This window comes from Elephas maximus, chromosome 9, assembly GCF_024166365.1.
Source record: "Elephas maximus indicus isolate mEleMax1 chromosome 9, mEleMax1 primary haplotype, whole genome shotgun sequence".
Lineage (NCBI taxonomy): Eukaryota > Metazoa > Chordata > Mammalia > Proboscidea > Elephantidae > Elephas > Elephas maximus.
The window spans coordinates 66,610,048-66,631,262 of NC_064827.1; the positions used below are offsets into that span (position 1 = coordinate 66,610,048).

General features: G+C 42.2%; 1 protein-coding gene across 8 annotated transcripts in view; it reads right to left on the reverse strand.

Annotated features, from left to right (window-relative positions):
- ASTN2 (astrotactin 2) overlaps window positions 1-21,215 on the reverse strand; it is a 1,062,617-nt gene that overhangs the window by 698,486 nt on the left and 342,916 nt on the right. Inside the window, exon 1 of one of the 8 annotated variants that reach the window (XM_049897090.1) lies at window positions 19,617-20,002. The exons of the other annotated variants lie outside the window; for them this stretch is intronic. The gene's annotated coding sequence lies outside the window, so the exon portion shown is untranslated. Of the gene's footprint in view, window positions 1-19,616; window positions 20,003-21,215 lie in introns of those variants that run through there. 8 annotated transcript variants of the gene reach the window in all.

Genomic DNA, 21,215 nt, shown 5'->3' on the forward strand with positions numbered 1-21,215 from the left:
AAAGGAAAAAAAAAAAAAAATAGAGGCAGGACCTCCAGGAACAGATGTAAGAGTTGTTTTCACTCTCTCTGGCCAGGGATGTTAAAGAGATTGTTGCCATGGTGATGGGGCTGGGCCACATACAGCAGGTAGGTGGGTGTGGCCTGTAGCTACATCCTGTAATAACCGCACTGAGGCTCCCTCCGTCATCATTGCCTCGCCTTAGGTCAGATGGTGGTGTTTTTCACTTGAATTATTACAACACCCCTGTCCCCCACTGACTTATCTCCCTTACCCCACACTTGTCCCCGTTCCTACCAGCTTCCCCAAAGCTAGAGTCCTCATCTCACCACACAAATCTGAAAACATCACTTCTGTTTTGAAACTAATGATTTCTCACTGTCGTCATAATAAATTCCAAATTATTTACCCAGGGTCATCTCTCTCCTGTGTCCCACAAATTTTATATTACAATGAAATGAACATATCCATCTTTCCTTCCTTTATTTGACAGGAATTTTTTGAGGGTCTACAGTATGCCGTCAGTTTGTCGTACTGTGGGGCCTTGTGTGTTGCTGTGATGCTGGAAGCTATGCCACCGGTATTCAGATACTAGCAGGCTCACCCATGGAGGACAGGTTTCAGCTGAGCTTCCACACTAAGACAGATTAGGAAGAAGGACCCGGCAGTCTACTTCTGAAAAGCATTAGCCAGTGAAAACCTTATGAATAGCAGCAGAACACTGTGCTGGAAGATGAGCGCCCCAGGTTGGAAGGCAATCAAAAGATGATTGCGGAAGAGCTGCCTCCTCAAAGTAGAGTCAACCTTAATGACGGGGATGGAGTAAAGCTTTCCGGACCTTCATTTGCTGATGTGGCACGACTCAAAATGAGAAGAAACAGCTGCAAACATCCATTAATAATCAGAACCTGGAATGCATGAAGTATGAATCTAGGAAAATTGGAAATCGTCAAAAATGAAAAGGAACACATAAACATCGATATCCTAGGCATTAGTGAGCTGAAATGGACTGGTATTGGCCATTTTGAATCAGACAATCATTTAGTCTAGTATGCTGGGAACGACAACTCGAAGAGGAATGGTGTTGCATTCATCGTCAAAAAGAATGTTTCAAGATCTATCCTAAAGTACAACGCTGTCAGTGATAGGATAACATCCATATGACACAAGGAAGATCAGTTAATATGACTATTATTCAAATTTACACACCAACCACCAGGGCCAAAGATGAAGAAACAGAAGATTTTTATCAGCTGCTACAGTCTGAAATTGATCGAACATGCAATCAAGATGCATTGATAATTACTGGTGATTGGAATGCGAAACTTGGAAACAAAGAAGAAGGATCAGTAGTTGGAAAATATGGCCTTGGTGATAGAAACAATGCCGGAGATCCAATGATAGAACTTTGCAAGACCAACGACTTCTTCATTGCAAATACCTTCTTTCACCAACATAAACGGCGACTATACACATACATATGGACCTCGCCACATGGAACACACAGAAATCAAATTGACTACATCTGTGGAAAGAGACAATGGAAAAGCTCAATATCATCAGTCAGAACAAGGCCAGGGGCCGACTGTGGAACAGAACATCAACTGCTCATATGCAAGTTCAAGCTGAAACTGAAGAAAATCAGAGCAAGTCCATGAAAGCCAAAATATGACCTTGAATATATCCCACCTGAATTTAGAGACCATCTCAAGAACAGATTTGACACACTGAACACTAGTGACCGAGGACCAGACGAGTTGTGGAATGACATCAAGGACATCATCCATGAAGAAAGCAAGAGGTCACTGAAAAGACAGGAAAGAAAGAAAAGACCAAGGTGGATGTCAGAGGTGACTCTGAAACTTGCTCTTGAGTGTCGAGCAGCTAAAGCAAAATGAAGAATTCATGAAGTAAAAGAACTGAACAGAAGATTTCAAAGGGAGTCAAGAAGACAAAATAAAGTATTATAATGACATGTGCAAAATGTCAGCTGGAGATGGAAAACCAAAAGGGAAGAAGACGCTCAGCGTTTCTCAAGCTGAAAGAACAGAAAAAAAAAAAATTCAAGCCTGGAGTTGCAATAGTGAAGGATTCCATGGGGAAAATATTAAATAATGCAGGAAGCATCAAAAGAAGATGGAAGGAATACACAGAGTCATATCAAAAAGAATTAGTCGATATTCAACCATTTCAAGAGGTGGCATATGATCAGGAACCGATGGTACTGAAGGAAGAAGTCCAAGCTGCCCTGAAGGCATTGGTGAAAAACAAGGCTCCAGGAATTGATGGAATATCAATTGAGATGTTTCAACAAACAGATGCAGCGCTGGAGGTGCTCACTCGTCTATGCCAAGAAATATGGAAGACAGCTGCTTCCTGGTCAACTGATTGGAAGAGATCCATATTTATGCCTATTCCCAAGAAAGGCGATCGAACTGAATATGGAAATTATAGGACAATATCATTAATATCACACGCAAGCAAAATTCTACTGAAGATCATTCAAAAACAGCTGCAGCAGTACATCGACAGGGAACTGCCAGAGATTCACGCCGGTTTCAGAAGAGGACATGGAACCAGGGATATCATTGCTGATGTCAGATGGGTCCTGGCTGAAAGCAGAGAATACCAGAAGGATGTTTACCTGTGTTTTATTTATTATGCAAAGGCATTTGACTGTGTGGATCATAACAAACTATGGATAACAGTGCGAAGAACGGGATTTCCAGAATACTTAATTGTGCTCATGAGGAACCTTTACATAGATCAAGAGGCAGTTGTTTGGACAGAACAAGGGGATGCTGATTGGTTTAAAGTCAGGAAAGGTGTGCGGCAGGGTTATATTCTTTCACCATACCTATTTAATCTGTATGCTGAACAAATAATCCAAGAAGCTGGACTATATGAAGAACGGGGCATCAGGATTGGAGGAAGACTCATTAACAACCTGCGTTCTGCAGATGACACAACCTTGCTTGCTGAAAGTGAACAGGCTTGAAGCACTTACTGATGAAGATCAAAGACCACAGCCTTCAGTATGGATTACACCTCAACATAAAGAAAACAAAAATCCTCACAAATGGACCAATGAGCAATATCGTGATAAACGGAGAAAAGATTGAAGTTGTCAAGGATTTCATTTTCCTTGGATCCACAATCAACAGCCATGGAAGCAGCAGTCAAGAAATCAAAAGACACGTTGCATTGGGCAAATCTGCTGCAAAGGATCTCTCCAAAGTGTTGAAGAGCAAAGATGTCACCCTGAAGACTAAGGTGCGCCTGACCCAAGCCATGGTATTTTCAATTGCATCATATGCACACGAAAGCTGGACAATGAATAGGGAAGACCGAAGAAGAGTTGACGCCTTTGAATTGTGGTGCTGGTGAAGAATATTGAATATACCATGGACTGCCAAAAGAATGAACAAATCTGTCTTAGAAGAGGTACAACAAGAATGCTCCTTAGAAGCAAGGATGGCGAGACTGCATCTTACATACTTTGGACATGTTGTCAGGAGGGATGAGTCCCTGGAGAAGGACATCATGCTTGGCAGAGTACAGGGTCAGCAGAAAAGAGGAAGACCCTCAACAAGGTGGATTGACACAGTGGCTGGAACGATGGGCTCAAGCATAACAACGATTGTAAGGATGGCACAGGACCAGGCGGTGTTTCGTTCTGTTGTGCATAGGGCTGCTATGAGTCAGAACCGACTCGACGGCACCTAACAACAACAGTATGCTGGAAGTCTCTGGTAGTGCAAACGGTTAAGGGCTCAACTACTAGCTAGAAAGTTGGTGGTCTGAATCCACCATGTTGCCATGAGTCAGAGCCGACTAGATGGAAACTGACAACAACGTATGTCAAGACCCTAACTGGATACCTCCTTAGCCACTAACACATGGCTTACACTATATTATGTTACTTTTGTTAAAAAAAAAAAAAAAAATTGCCATGCAATTAGAATCACAGAACTGTAGGGCCAAGAAGGACATTACAGAATTATAATCAATTTTACTAGAGAGAAACTAAAGCCAAAGAAGTTGATGGATCTGGTTGTCTCCATGATTTCTTGCCCTGCCTCCTTTCTCCCAACCCTCATCTAGGTTGAAAATACCTAGACAGCAGGGACCTTCAGTCCTATCCCTTTTTGTGTAGATCCTTAGGCAGTGATTCTCAACTGTGGCTGTACCTGGAGCTCTTAAAAAAAAAAAAAAAAAGTGTCCCCAAAACCTATTAAATCAGATTAAGGCCCAACAATTGGTATTTTTTTTTTTTTAGCTTGAACAAAGAGAAGTTTATTCTCTCACAGTCTAATAGGCTAGAAGTCCGAATTCAGGGTGTCAGCTCCAGGGGAAGCCTTTGTCTCTCTGTCAGGTCTGGAGGAATGTTCCTGTCATCAATCTTCCCTCAGTCGAGGAGCTTCTCAGCAGAGGGACCCTAGGTCCAAAGGACACGCTATCTTCCTGGCTGTTGTTTCTTGGTGGTATGAGGTCCCCCTGCCTCTCTGCTCACTTCTCTCTTTTATATCTCAAAACAGATGGGGTCAAAACACAATCCAGTCTTGTAGATTGAGTCCTGCCTCATTAACATAACTGCCGCTAATCCCACCTCATCAACATCATGGAGATAGGATTTACAACACACAGGAAAATCACATCAGATGACAGAGTGGTGGACAGTCACACAATACTGTGAATCATGGCCTAGCCAAATTGATACACATATTTTTGGGGGACACAATTCAATCCATGACACTGTTAAGCCATTGAATTGCTGTGTGGTAGGGAAAGTCAGATATTTCTACTGTCTATTTCTGATAAAAACTTATTTAACTGGTAGTAGTCAAGCCCATGAGAGAGAACGAAGTTCACTCTCTGGTTCCTGTACTGATTCAACAATATATGATAGATCCAAATATGTTCTGCGAAGTAGCTGCTGTTAAATACTGCCGTGTGTAGCCGCAGGCTTTCAGGAACTCACATTCCCACGAGCTCTGTGTGTTTGTTCAGCCTTTTTCTGCTCCACCCAGGTTTTTACTGCCACCACTGTGACACCTTCTTAGCAGATTCCACTTCAGGAAGTCAGTACTGGGTTAGTGTTTTTTTCCTCAACTTTTTGCAAATATTTTCCCTGTCGTTGTTCCATGTGGACCAAAGGCAAAACTATAGAGGCTAATTCTTTAGTCACTTCAAGCTCAGCACTGACTCCTTGAAAAAATAACAACCGAGCAGTATCAGAACAACTGTTAACCATCAAAAAAAAAAAAAAAAAACACCAAGGAAAACCGCTCAATCATTTGCCTTGTTTCTTTGATTTTTTTTTTTTTTTGATAGACTTTATTTTTTAGGGCTTTTTTAGATTTATGAAGAAAGTATGGAGAAAGTACAGAGAGTTCCCGTGTAAGCCTCTCCCTCCTGCTCACCGTTTGCCTTATTATTAATAGCTTGCATTTGTGTGGCACTTTTGTTATAACTGGTGAACCAATACTGATATGTTATTACTAACTGAAGTCCATAGTTTACATTAGAGTTCATGCTTTGTGTGATACAGCCCTATGAGTTTCGACAAATGTATAATGTCATGTGCCCACCATTTCAGTATCATACAGAGTAGTTTCACTGCCCTAAAACCACCCCGTGCTCCACCTGTTCATCCTTCTCACCTCTCCCAGAATCCCTGGCAACCACTCATCTTTTTACTGCCTCTATAGTTTTGCCTTTTCCGGAATATCATGTAGTTGGAACCATACAGTATGTAGCTTTTTCAGACTGGCTTCTTTCACTTAATATTCATTTAAGGTTCCTCCATGTCTTTTTTTTTTTTTAATTAACTTTTATTAAGCTTCAAGTGAACATTTACAATTCCAATCAGTCTGTCACATGTAAGTTTACATGTATCTTACTCCCTTCTCCCACTTGCTCTCCCCCTATTGAGTCAGCCCTTTCAGTCTCTCATTTCGTGCCAATTTTGCCGTCTTCCCTCTCTCTCTATCTTCCCATCCCCCCTTCCAGTCAAGAGTTGCCAACACACTCTCCAGTGTCCACCTGATTTAATTAGCTCTCTCTTCATCAGCATCTCTCTCCCCGCCGCTGACCAGTCCCTTTCATGTCTGATGAGTTGTCTTCGGTGATGGTTCCTGTCCTGTGCCAACAGAAGGTCTGGGGAGCATTGCCTCCGGGATTCCTCTAGTCACAGTCAGACCATTAGGTATGGTCTTTTTATGAGAATTTGGGGTCTGTATCCCACTGATCTCCTGCTCCCTCAGGAGTTCTCTGTTGTGCTCCCTGACAGGGCAGTCATCGATTGTGGCCAGGCACCAACTAGTTCTTCTGGTCTCAGGATGATGTAGGTCTCTGGTTCATGTGGCCCTTTCTGTCTCTTGGGTTCTTAGTTGTTGTGTGACCTTGGTGTTCTTCATTTTCCTTTGCTCCAGGTGGGTTGAGACCAATCAATGTATCTTAGATGGCCGCTTGTTAGCATTTAGGACCCCAGACGCCACATTTCAAAGTGGGATGCAGAATGTTTTCATAATAGAATTATTTTGCCAATTGACTTAGAAGTCCCCTCAAACCATGTTCCCCAGACCCCAGCCCCTGGTCCGCTGACCTTTGAAGCATTCATTTTATCCCGGAAACCTCTTTGCTTTTAGTCCAGTCCAACTGGGCTGACCTTCCTTGTACTGAGTGTTGTCTTTCCCCTCACCCAAAGCAGTTCTTATTTACTGATTGATCCATAAAAAAGCCTCTCCCTCCCTCCCTCCCTCCCCCCTCGTAACCACAAAAGTATGTGTTCTTCTCAGTTTTTTCTATTTCTCAAGATCTTATAATAGTGGTCTTATACAATATTTGTCCTTTTGCCTCTGACTCATTTCGCTCAGCATAATGCCTTCCAGATTCCTCCATGTTATGAAATGTTTCAGAGATTCGTCACTATTCTTTATCGATGCGTAGTATTCCATTGTGTGAATATACCACAATTTGTTTACCCATTCATCCGTTGACGGACACCTTGGTTGCTTCCAACTTTTTGCTATTGTAAACAGAGCTGCAATAAACATGGGTGTGCATATATCTGTTTGTGTGAAGGCTCTTGTATCTCTAGGGTATATTCTGAGGAGTGGGATTTCTGGGTTGTATGGTAGTTCTATTTCTAACTGTTTAAGATAATGCCAGATGGATTTCCAAAGTGGTTGTACCATTTTACATTCCCACCAGCAGTGTATGAGAGATCCAATCTCTCCGCAGCCTCTCCAACATTTATTATTTTGTGTTTTTTGGATTAATGTCAGTCTAGTTGGTGTGAGATGGAATCTCATCGTAGTTTTAATTTGCATTTCTCTAATGGCTAATGATCGGGAGCATTTTCTCATGTATCTGTTGGATGCCTGAATATCTTCTTTAGTGAAATGTGTGTTCGTATCCTTTGCCCACTTCTTGATTGGGTTGTTTGTCTTTTTGTGGTTGAGTTTTGACAGAATCATGTAGATTTTAGAGATCAGGTGCTGGTCTGAGATGTCATAGCTGAATATTCTTTCCCAGTCTGTAGGTGGTCTTTTTACTCTTTTGGTGAAGTCTTCAGATGAGCATAGGTGTTCGATTTTTAGGAGCTCCCAGTTATCTGGTTTCTCTTCATCATTTTTGGTAATGTTTTGTATTCTGTTTATGCCCTTTATTAGGGCTCCTAGGGTTGTCCCTATTTTTTCTTCCATGATCTTTATCGTTTTAGTCTTTATGTTTAGGTCTTTGATCCACTTGGAGTTAGTTTTTGTGCATGGTGTGAGGTATGGGTCCTGTTTCATTCTTTTGCAAATGGATATCCAGTTATGCCAGCACCATTTGTTAAAAAGACTATCTTTTCCCCAATTAACTGACACTGGTCCTTTGTCAAATATCAGCTGCTCATACATGGATGAATTTATATCTGGGTTCTGAATTCTGTTCCATTGGTCTATGTGCCTGTTGTTGTACCAGTACCAGGCTGTTTTGACTACTGTAGCTGTATAATAGGTTCTGAAATCAGGTAGAGTGAGGCCTCCCACTTTCTTCTTCTTTTTCAGTAATGCTTTGTTTATCCGGGGGTTCTTTCCCTTCCATATGAAATTGGTGATTTGTTTCTCTATCCCCTTAAAATATGACATTGGAATTTGGATCGGGAGTGCGTTATATGTATAGATGGCTTTTGGTAGAATAGACATTTTTACTATGTTAAGTCTTCCTATCCATGAGCAGGGTATGTTTTTCCACTTAAGTATGTCCTTTTGAATTTCTTGTAGTAGAGCTTTGTAGTTTTCTTTGTATAGGTCTTTTACATCCTTGGTAAGATTTATTCCTAAGCATTTTATCTTCTTGGGGGCTACTGTGAATGGTATTGATTTGGTTATTTCCTCTTCGGTGTTCTTTTTGTTGATGTAGAGGAATCCAAGTGATTTTTGTATGTTTATTTTACAACCTGAGACTCTGCCAAACTCTTCTATTAGTTTCAGTAGTTTTCTGGAGGATTCCTTAGGGTTTTCTGTGTATAGGATCATGTCATCTGCAAATAGTGATAGCTTTACTTCCTCCTTGCCAATCCGGATACCCTTTATTTCTTTGTCTAGCCTAATTGCCCTGGCTAGGACTTCAAGTACAATGTTGAATAAGAGTGGTGATAAAGGGTATCCTTGTCTGGTTCCCGTTCTCAGGGGAAATGCTTTCAGGTTCTCTCCATTTAGAGTGATATTGGCTGTTGGCTTTGCATAGATGTCCTTTATTATGTTGAGGAATTTTCCTTCAATTCCTATTTTGGTAAGAGTTTTTATCATAAATCGGTGTTGAACTTTGTCAAATGCCTTTTCTGCATCTATTGATAAGATCATGTGGTTTTTATCTTTTGTTTTATTTATGTGATGGATTACATTAATAGTTTTTCTGATATTAAACCAGCCTTGCATACCTGGTATAAATCCCACTTGATCAGGGTGAATTATTTTTTTGATGTGTTGTTGGATTCTATTGGCTAGAATTTTGTTGAGGATTTTTGCATCTATGTTCATGAGGGATATAGGTCTATAATTTCCTTTTTTTGTAATGTCTTTACCTGGTTTTGGTATCAGGGAGATGGTAGCTTCATAGAATGAGTTGGGTAGTATTCCGTCTTTTTCTATGCTTTGAAATACCTTCAGTAGTAGTGGTGTTAAGTCTTCTCTGAAGGTTTGGTAGAACTTTGCAGTGAAGCCGTCCGGGCCAGGGCATTTTTTTTGTTGGAAGTTTTTTGATTACCGTTTCAATCTCTTTTTTTGTTATGAGTCTATTTAGTTGTTCTACTTCTGAATGTGTTAGTTTAGGTAGGTAGTGTTTTTCCAAGAATTTATCCATTTCTTCTAGGTTTTCAAATTTGTTAGAGTACAATTTTTCGTAGTAATCTGAAATGATTCTTTTAATTTCGTTTGGCTCTGTTGTGATGTGGTCCTTCTCGTTTCTTATTCAGGTTATTTGTTTCCTTTCCTGTTTTTCTTTAGTCAGTCTAGCTAATGGTTTATCAATTTTGTTAATTTTTTCAAAGAACCAGCTTTTGGCTTTGTTTATTCTTTCAATTGTTTTTCTGTTCTCTAATTCATTTAGTTCAGCTCTAATTTTTATTATTTGTTTTCTTCTGGTGCCTGATGGGTTCTTTTGTTGCTCACTTTCTATTTGTTCAAGTTGTCGGGACAGTTCTCTGATTTTGGCTCTTTCTTCTTTTTGTATGTGTGCATTGATCGATATAAATTGGCCTCTGAGCACTGCTTTTGCTGTGTCCCAGAGGTTTTGATAGGAAGTATTTTCATTCTCGTTGCTTTCTAAGAATTTCCTTATTCCCTCCTTGATGTCTTCTATAACCCAGTCTTTTTTCAGGAGGGTATTGTTCATTTTCCAAGTATTTGGTTTCTTTTCCCTAGTTTTTCTGTTATTGATTTCTAGTTTCATTGCCTTGTGGTCTGAGAAGATGCTTTGTAATATTTCGATGTTTTGGACTCTGTAAAGATTTGTTTTATGACCTAATATGTGGTCTATTCTAGAGAATGTTCCATGTGCACTAGAAAAAAAAGTATATTTTGCAGCAGTTGGGTGGAGAGTTCTGTATAAGTCAATGAGGTCAAGTTGGTTGATTGTTTTAAGTAGGTCTTCCGTGTCTCTATTGAGCTTCTTACTGGATGTCCTGTCCTTCTCCGAAAGTGGTGTGTTGAAGTCTCCTACTATAAATGTGGAGGTGTCTATCTCACTTTTCAATTCTGTTAAAATTTGATTCATGTATCTTGCAGCCCTGTCATTGGGTGCATAAATATTTAATATGGTTATGTCTTCCTGATCAATTGTCCCTTTTATCATTATATAGTGTCCTTCTTTATCTGTTGTGGTGGATTTAAGTCTAAAGTCTATTTTGTCAGAAATTAATATTGCTACTCCTCTTCTTTTTTGCTTATTGTTTGCTTGATATATTTTTTTCCATCCTTTGAGTTTTAGTTTGTTTGTGTCTCTAAGTCTAAGGTGTGTCTCTTGTAGGCAGCATATACAGGGATCGTGTTTCTTTATCCAGTCCGTGACTCTCTGTCTCTTTATTGGTGCATTTAGTCCATTTACATTCAGCGTAATTATAAATAAGTTTTTAGTGCTGTCATTTTGATGTCTTTTCATGTGTGTTGTTGGCCATTTCATTTTTCCACATAGTTTTTTGTGCTGAGAGGTTTTTCTTAGTAGATTGTGAGATCTTCATTTTCATAATGTTTAACTTTATGTTAGTTGAGTTGTTACGTTTTTCTTGGCTTTTTTCTTGAGTTATGGAGTTGATATTCCTTTTTGTGGTTACCTTATTATTTACCCCTATTTTTCTAAGTAAAAACCTAACTTGTATCGTTCTATATCGTCTTGTATCACTCTCCATCTGGCAGTTCAATGCCTCCTATATTTATTCCCTCTTTTTGATTATTGTGATCTTTTATCAACTGATTTCCATGATTCCCTGTTATGTGTATTATTTTGTTTATTTATTTATTTTTTAGAATTAATCTTAGTTTGTTTTTGTGCTTTCCCTATTTGAGTTGATATCAGGACGTTCTGTTTTGTGACCTTGTATTGTGCTGGTACCTGATATTATTGGTCCTCTGACCAAACAATCTCCTTTAGCATTTCTTGTAGCCTTGGTTTGGTTTTTGCAAATTCTCTAAACTTGTGTTTATCTGTAAATATCTTTATTTCTCCTTCATATTTCAGAGAGAGTTTTGCTGGATATATGATCCTTGGCTGGCAGTTTTTCTCCTTCAGTGCTCTGTATACGTCGTCCCATTCCCTTCTTGCCTGCATGGTTTCTGCTGAGTAGGCTGAACTTATTCTTATTGATTCTCCCTTGAAGGAAACCTTTCTTTTCTCCCTGGCTGCTTTTAAAATTTTCTGTTTATCTTTGGTTTTGGCAAGTTTGATGATAATATGTTTTGGTGTTTTTCTTTTTGGATCAATCTTAAATGGGGTTTGATGAGCATCTTGGATAGATATCCTTTCGTCTTTCATGATGTCAGGGAAGTTTTGTGTCAGGAGTTCTTCAACTATTTTCTCTGTGTTTTCTGTCCCCCCTCCCTGTTCTGGGACTCCAATCACTCGCAAGTTATCCTTCTTGATAGAGTCCCACATGATTCTTAGGGTTTCTTCATTTTTTTTAATTCTTTTATCTGATTTTTTTTTCAGCTATGTTGGTGTTGATTCCCTGGTCCTCCAGATGTCCCAGTCTACATTCTAATTGCTGGAGTCTGCTCCTCTGACTTCCTATTGCGTTGTCTAATTCTGTAATTTTATTGTTAATCTTTTGGATTTCTACATGCTGTCTCTCTATGGATTCTTGCAACTTATTAATTTTTCCACTATGTTCTTGAATAATCTTTTTGAGTTCTTCAACAGTTTTATCAGTGTGTTCCTTGCCTTTTTCTGCAGTTAGCCTAATTTCATTTGTGATGTCTTGAAGCATTCTGTAAATTAGTTTTTTATATTCTGTATCTGATAATTCCAGGATTGTATCTTCATTTGGGAAAGATTTTGATTCTTTTGTTTGGGGGGTTGGAGAAGCTGTCATGGTCTGCTTCTTTATGTGGTTTGATATGGACTGCTGTCTCCGAGCCATCACTGGGAAACTAGTTTTTCCAGAAAATCCGCTAAAAAAAAATGCAGTCAGATCCCTATCAGAGTTCTCCCTCTGGCTCAGGCTTTTCGGATGTTAATGGAGCCGCCTGGGGAGGGTGGGGGAGGGATCAGAGAGCTAGGAGTGTAGCACCTCAGAATATAGCCAGAGTTGTTTGTCTTACTTGGAATGACTCTTATATCTGAGATTTCTGTGGGGCGCGTCACCTATATGTACTGGGTGTGTGGAGATTGCCCCCCGGGGGGTCTGGCCCGCTGGCGTCACGGTCAGATCCTCTGCTGTCAGCCCCACCCCCAAGGTTAAGGCTCCCATACTGGGACGGTGCACTCCTGTCTCCAAAATCCATCGCTGCCTCCCGGGGGCTCCCTGTCCCTCCAGCCGCGTTGCGCGCCGCTCCCGCGAACCGGGTGCGACTGCGCGACCCAGCTGGGACGCCGCTCTCCCCGCTCCAAGACCAGCCACTGCATCCCGGGGACTTCTCCCTCCAGCGCACCACACCGCTCGCGCGAACTGGGTGGGCGCCTCCTGCAGGACTGGACCCCCCCCGGGGTCAATTCAGGGAAATGTAGGTGGTCCCCGCGCTCATGCCCCGCCCACGCTGCCAAACTCCTGGCGGGACGGCTCCCCGGCTGGGACGCTGCTCTCCCCGTGCCAAGACCAGTCACTGCCTCCCGGGGACTTCTCCCACCGGCTGCGCCGCCATGCCGCCTGCGCCAACCGGCTGGGCTTGCTCCCGGGATGAGTTCGGGGGCTAGGGCTGGGCCCCTTGTCTGTGCCGTCTGCCCCCCTGGGCTCTGCCCCAACTCGGGCTCCGAGGGTCACCTGCCTGGTGCGCTGCCTCCTGGCTCTGAAAACAATCGCTGTCTCCCCGTATTTGTTCGTTCTCTGTCTCTAAATCTGTGTTTGTTGTTCAGAGTTCGTAGATTGTTATGTATGTGATCGATTCACTTGTTTTTCCGAGTCTTTGTTGCAAGAGGGATCCGCGGTAGCATCCACCTAATCCGCCATCTTGGCCCCACCCCCGGTATTTGTTTTTTAAACCCAAGTGTATTTGCTACGTAGACAGGGTTGAGCATCATGCTAAAAGGGAAACTTGCTCTTTACTCAAAACATCCTGCTTTAAGGACAGATGCTCAGGAGATCATTCTCATGGTCCAGAACCCTTCCCGCCTGGATGTTTACTTGTGATTTTCTTTATTCTAATTCGTCTCTCTCCGGCATTAGGTAAAGATTAAAAACTTGCCTCCAGAAATTCCAAGATCAGACACACAATGGTTTGAATGAGTACTGAAAGAGGGAAGGGTGACATTTTTCAAGATTTCAAGTCAAATTAAAGATATAACAGACCTTTGAGATCATCTGATCTAGCTACTGAGACAGTCTCCCCGTGTACAGAGCAGGGAGACCTGATGCTACCATTTATCCATCGCTTACCACCCTCCAGGAACTGTGCTAAATACTTTATTTGTATCATTTCATTTCAACTTCAAACCACTCACAGAGGAAGGAACTATGGGTATCACCACTATACAGCTGAGGGAAGTGAGATTCAGTGAGTTAGAGTGATTTTCCCAAGGTCACACTGCCAGGACCTGAACTAGGTGTGTTTGACTCCAAAGACTATAAATTAAACACTGCACACTGGGCTGCCTGCAGAAAATCTACCCACTTCAAATCCCTTTTGGGAACAGGCAGGGTATAAATTAAACAGAGGAATAAATAAATACATATATACACAACACACTGTGATTCACTCACATGTTTTTTCAATGAAGTGTCCTGTTTGTCCTCAAAAGCAATCGCTGTTGTTTATAAATTCCACCCTTCTTAAAAAATCATTCTTCACAATTATCTGGCTGCATAATATTCCATCAAGTTGATGCACAGCAATTTACTTAGCCATTCCCCTATTGTTGGACATTCAGGCTCTTGCTAATTTTTCTATATTATAGATAATGCTATAATGGCTATCTTCAGACTCAGAGCTTCAGGAAGAGTATGTAATGTCATGGAAAAAATATAGTTGTGATAAAATGCCAAGTGAAAAAAAACAGAGTGCAAATGTGTGTGTTGATTACAGTTACAATGGTGGGAAAGAGTACACAAGTCAATGAGGAAGGGAAAGGAATGAATTGAGCTCTTTGGTCTGAACAGTTTTTGTTTGCTTCCATTTGTCTATTTTCCTTTCTCAGCATTATTACGCTATTTTTACATTGGGAAAAAATTAAAAACAATGAGTGTACCACCACCAATGGTTGGAACATCTCAGTGGGGGGATGAACTTGGAAGTCAGTGTTCTTGTCTTCATCGGCAGGCAGAAACCAAGGAAGGAGCTTCTTGATGGTTGGGGCCCGCATTTTGTTAACTCCTGACTTCCCAGAAGCCAGCACTGTTCCTGGAATCTCCAGTATGTGTTGAATGAATAAGCTCATAGAATTTCACAGCTTGAAGAGCCTTCGGATCTAATTTACTCTAACACCCCAATTTAACGAATGTAGAGCAAAAAGGGACTTGTTCAAGGTTCCACAACATTTTAGTGCCAGGGCCAGATTTCACCCCAGTCTATCTAAAGCTTACTGCAATTAGAAGAGGAAAATGGCTAGAAAATTTTCTCAATAGGGCCCAAGAAAGAATAGTCCTCTGCCAGTCCAACACAGAATGGGTTTGGCTCAGTGACATGCGGTATTATACATTATGTATATTGTGTGGGTTGGACCATGAGTTACAGACATCCTGAGTCCACATGACCTGTATTGTCTAAGGTGTTCTCATGACAAACACCCCTGAGTTGTGCCCTCTGTTTCCTTCACCTGGAACACTTCAGGTGGTTTGATTGTACCTGAGGTATTGAGAGAAGGACATACATTTTCAACCTAGAATCCACGACTGACAGACACACCCTCAGCCTCTTCAGTCTCCAGTCTACACCCTCTCCTACAATAGTCTCCTCCGCTCATGCCTTTATTTATCACCCTGTGGGAGGTCAAGTTCTAAAACAGCCCCCAAGATCCTACCCCTGTACACACCTCTATGACCCCTCCCCGGGAGTGTGGATAAGACTATAAATATGATGGGACACCACTCCTGTGATTTGATTACATTGTGTGATAATGGTGAAATGACTTTTCCGATGTAATTAAGGTCCCAAAGAAGTGACTTTGAGTTAATCAAAAAGTTTTTTCTTGGCGGGCCTGACCTAATCAGGTGAGCCCTTAAAAGGAAATAGACTCTTCCTGAAGAAAGAAATTCAAAACATAAGAGAGATGCTCTCCTGTAAGCTTTAAGGGGCAAACAGCCATGTTGTGAACTGTCTGTGGAAGGGGCCATGCAGCAAGAACCTGGACCAAGAACAGACTCTAAGAGCTGAGCACATTTCCTGGACAACAGCTAGCAAGGAAATGGGTACTGCAAACAATCACATGAGCTTGGAAGAGAACCCCAAGCCCCAGCTGAGATTGCAGCCCCAGTCAACATCTTATTGCAGCCTTGTGACACCCTGAGCAGAGAATCCAGATACACCATGACTGTGTTTCCAAACTATAGAACTGTGAGATTATAACTAAATGTTGTTTGAGGCTACTAAGTTTGTGGTAATGTGTTATATAGCCATAGAGAACTAACATACCTACAGAGTGATGACTTCAAGCTCTCCCCCCAGCTAGACCTCTCCTGAGCTCATCCCTTTCTCTCCTGAAAACTTGCTCCTCCTTCCTTCCCTGGCTGTGTGATCCTTCGCAGCTCCTAAGCCAGGAACCCATGCTCGTCTTCAGCAATACTCAGTGGCTCACTTCTTATAGCCAGTCAGTCATCAGGCTCTGCCAACTGTACCTTCAATATGTTCCTGATATCCACCCGTGCTCACTAGAGGCTCCCATTCTATTTCAATACCTCCTAGCTGCTCTTCCTGCCTCCAGTCTCTTCTCTTTCCAGTTCTTCCACCATGAAAATAATGATCTTCCTAAACAGAAACAGGATGACGGATCCCTTTTCCTAAAAAACCTTTCAGACTACCCATTTCACATAGGCTCAAGTCCAAGCTCTTCTCTGCACACAGAGTGGTGTCTTTGTTTAGCCCCTGATTACCTCTCACTCATTCTGCAGGTATATGCTTTAATGTCAGTTCTTCAAAGAGGCCTCTGGGGTTCCCTCCATTTACCTTAGTTTCTGCTTTTATTCAGAGGCACAGTTTGAAATATTTATTTATGTGTTTATTTCTGAACCGTTTCCACCCACCCTTTCTTCCAGCCAAGACTATACACTTTATGAGGGCATATATACTATTGGTCTATTTCCCACTGTATATATTTATACGTGGTCCTTAGCATAGAGTCTGGAATAAAATTAAACATTTATTAACATTAACTGATTAAATGAGTGAATAAATGAATGCACATGGCATTCAAAGGCTGTTCTGATCTGGCTCAACTCGCCCTCCCCAGCCTTTCTTCTCATTATCTTCTTTCACATACAGTATACCCTATTGACACATAAACTGTAAACTGAGACAATTACCTCCATTTTGGAGATGAGGAAATTGAGGCCTGGGAAGGTGAGTAACTTGTCCAGTATCACCCAAACCAAGAAATGGTAGTCAGGCCTAAATGAAGTCCTGCATGCAAACACTGAGCACAAATCTGTGTTGCTTGCTACACAGCAGGTGGTCATGACCAACAGATTCACCTCTTTATCTGAAAAAGTGTTTTTCAGGGGTAGGAGAATCTTGGCCATCCCAGAGGACAGGCAAGAAAGGAGATGACAGTGCCCATCCTTAGGGCAGGAGGCAGAGAGTCCCAATCTCTCACTGTAAGGAAAAGGGGGGAAAATCCTGCTGAGCCTAGTTGGAAAACAAGAAAGTGAGAGAGACTGATTATGCCTTCTCGCTAGTGTAAGCAACTAAAAACGACATGTTTGCTTTATCGCCTTTGGTCTTCCATTTGATTCCTGACAGCCATCTCCCTCCCTTCGATGCTGGGCTGTCAGGTGCTGAGCTAGCTGGCATCGCAAAAGAGTTGGAGAACTGAGAATAATGTAAACGATATTTCAGGGACCGTCATGGGCATGGGGTGGGAGCTCCTGAAGTTGTCTGACTCTCCCTTGCCTTCAAGGAGCCCTCATTTGCCAAAGCTGCTTTATATACCTGCAAGTTTGGGTAAAGGCAGTTCTGTAGGGACCTTTAAGAGAAAAAGAAAGGAAAAAAAAAAGACCAAGAGAGATAAAAAAGCAGTGACTATTTCCTCTGAGCTTTGAGGAAAGGGAGAGAAGACAAGAGCTTTTTCGGCCCATAACAATTTCTGAATATGTAATTTTCTCTTCTCTAATGTCTCCTTAAACAGAGCTAAATGCAAGCATAGATCAAAGCTAGGTTTCTACATTTAACTACTCTTTCAGCAAGAGGGATCCAAATGCCTAGTCTCATCCTCCCATGAGGGAAAGGAGAATCTCTTCAGAAAGCCTTCGTGAGCTATTAGAACATTCTGGAGGGAAATACTCATCCAGAGTATACATCCTACTGCAAGTCACAAACAGCTAACCACCAGAGCAAGAGATATGACACGAGGAGGAAAGATTTATGAGGGTTTCCCAGGGGACAGTCTTGGGATATTGTTTCCACAGTCTTTGCAGTCAGTTGGAACTAGGTTCAAGACCCAGTCGTGCTCGTTATTACTTCTATGACCTTGGAGAAGTTACTCTGCCTGGTTTCAGTTTTATCTTTTTAAATATGTAGACAATGACAATCGCTAATCTCATATGAAGGTCAGTGAATCTGCAATGGGCCTGGACGTAGGTGACAACAAATGGTTGCTATACATTGCTATTCCTCTTTTAATTTTTAATCAACTTCCTGGCTTGGGAAAAGGGGGATACACTGGATGGGAGTGCAATTCCAGAATAGGAACAAAGATCAACTCTTGACTAGTGTGTCAAGGAAGCTATAGAGAGGTGGCTCTCAACCCCGGTTGAAAATCAGAGTCTGGAGAGCATATTACACCAATACTTGGAGCCCTTGACCAGAGGGTCCCATGTAACTGGTATTTTTAAAAAGCTCTCTAAGCGATTCGGAGGTTCAGTCAGGCTGGAGAACTACTTCTATTCTAGCCCCTACAGGCCTTCTCACCACCCAGCTTAGGCTGCCTGCTCTGTGTTGGCTCAGGCCTGACCCAGGTTCTAGGACTCACTATTCCCTCAAGTGGGAAGAACCAGAACCACCAACCTCCCATTCAAACCCTAAACAACCAGTCCTCTAGTTGACCTCGTCTCCTAGCTATGAAAAGGGATCTTCTGCCTGGACCTTGGACTTTCTGCCTTGTTTCCCCTACCCAGTGCATCATTCTCTAGGAAAGATTCTGGATTGCTTAGGCTATTTCGAGAAAATATTCTTGAACCCCACACTGCCTGGAGTTAAATCCCTACTTCTTACTGACGATTCTCCCCAGTTATATGCTGGTAAATGTTTAACAACTGGCCTCCTAGGGTGGGGAAGAGGGAAACTTTAATTTGCAGTGTTTACTGATTTCCATGATAAATTGATATTTATCAATTTCCATGATAAATTTCATGAAACTATCAACATGATGTCATTCACAGCAGAGCTGGGCAGAGATGAACACAATCAGCTCTTACAAAGTGGTGAGGACTGGTGTCAGCACACCACTGCAAGTTCTCCCTGTCACATATTTTCCTACATGACCAAATACCAGGACCCCCACTGCTGATGGTGCCTGGGAAGGTTGGTACCTATGGATGCTACTTTTTTGTCGTTCATGCGGAACTAGTTTCTCACTACCTGGGCTGGTTCTGATCACCCCCGTTACTGGTTCCAGCCCTCCCAGGCTGATTCCACCAGGAAAGGTTACAGAGTGGACACCAGGAAGTTCTCAGAGGTTTTCTCACCAGGCTTTCTTCACCAGCACAGACCTGGGTATCCTTTTCCTGTCTCCTATTGAGTATGTACCTTATGCCAGATACTGAAGCAAGCACCTGGCATGCATTATTTCATCCACCCTCATAATAGTTTTACCAGGTTTTGGAACCAAATAGCTTAGGTTCAAATTCCAGCTCCCCTTGTAGCCTCAGTTAAGAGAGCTCTCTAAGTCTCAACTTCCTCACCTGTAAAATGGAGATAAAAATAGTCCCTTCTTCATGGAACTGTTTAGAATGATATGAGATGATGCATATGAAGGGCATAGCCCAGCACAGAGAACCCAGTGAATCAAATATGGTTTCTCCTGTTCGTTTCCTCTCTCTTCCTTGTCTACATTTCTATCATGGACTACTGTTTGGCCTCTGCCAGCATGCAGGGCACACCCCTAGGACCAGCTTCTCGGAAAAGAGTAAACACTGGAGACAAATCCATCTGGGTTTAATCAGCCACTAAATTCCTTGTAGCCAGAGTGACCTGGAAGAGAGGCCCAGACTTGGGGAGGGAGTGTTGGGGCAGGGAAGTGTCAGGCATGGGACAAAAAATAAACCAAACCTGTTGCTGATGAGTCAATTCCAACTCATAGTGATGCTATAGGACAGAGCAGAACTGCCCCATAGGGTTTCCAAGGAACGGCTGGTGAATTTGAACTGCTGAGAAAAACCTGGAAAACATCAAGTTTTATCTTGTTGGCTGATAAATAGGAAACTATGACCCAAAACCTTGCCCAAAGTCTCATAACCAAACAAAGGTACATTCGGGATTAAAATCTAAGTCTTAGCCCTCCCAGTGTTTTCAAAGGCTATCTTGCTTGGTTCTTCCTCTCTCTCCCTGTCTCTCTCCTTTCCTCTTAAGTGCACCCAGCACTCTTGCTCCCTGGCTTTCTACCTGGGCCTAACTTACCCCTACTTTCCCTACTCCCATGTCTGGGCCCCAAGATAATCAGATAAACCCACCCCCATGAAGGGGTTGATGAGTTCACCTATGTACCCTCCAGCCAACCCTTTATTTGGAAACTCTAGTAGTGCTATCCTCCTTGAAAAACGTTTGGATATTCCAATACAGTTGGGTAAAGAACCAGGTCCATTGTGCAAATGGTGAGAGAAATAAGAACGCTGAAGCCTTGATTTTGTCCCAAATTTTCCCTGTATCAGGACAACTTGTCCCACTTTAGAGCCCTGGTGGCACAGTGGTTAAGTGTTTAGCTGCTAACCAAAATGTCAATAGTTCAAAACCACCAGCCGCCCCTTGGAAACCTGATGGGGCAGTTCTACTCTGTCCTATAGGGTTGCTATGAGTCGGAACTGACTCAGTGGCAATGGGTTTGGTTTATTTTTTGTCCCATGCCTGACATCACCATCCCAAAAGCCTGGGCCTCTCTTCCAGGTCACTCTGGCTACAAGAGCTTTAGAGGCTGATTAAATTCAGATGGATTTGTCTCCAATATTTACTCTTTTCTGAGAAGTTGGTCCTAGGGGTGTGCCCTGCAGACTGACAGAGGGCAGACAGTAGGTGTGTCTGTAAGCAGGGCTGTCTGTAGTGAAGGAGCGGATGGCAATGAAGGGAAAAGCTGTGTCACAATGTCCCCGAGAGGCCAGACCCACCAAATTTGTTCTCTTAACTAAAATGCCTACTTTTTTTTTTTTCTCTCCTATTAGTGAGACTGACTTGGAAAGAGGCCTTGGAGCCATGCCTGGCTCAGGCCCTAATTTGCTGTGCTTAACTGGATACCATTCAGTGAACACTGAGCACATGGCCAACACACTCAGCTAAGCATTTCCTTCGCATACAGTATCTCATTTAATTCTCACCACAAGCCTACGGCAAGTGGAAGGACAGATACTCCACTTACCCTCTCATGTAGCAATGGAAAACCTGAGGTTCAAAGGAGGGATGTGTTTTACCCTAGGTTACACAGTAGGGAAATGGTAGAGCAAGGATTTGAACCTGTCTCTGTTGATGCCAAAGACTGTACTCAATTTAGAAGGGATATCATTTATCCTTAACATTTTTGTCTGGAAATAATTTCAGATTTTCAGAAAGTTGCAAGGATAAGAAGAGCACAAAGAATACCCATATACCTTTAGCCCAGATTCACTTATGTTAATATTTGCCCCACACGCACTTCATTGTTTGAGGAATGACTTTAACCTT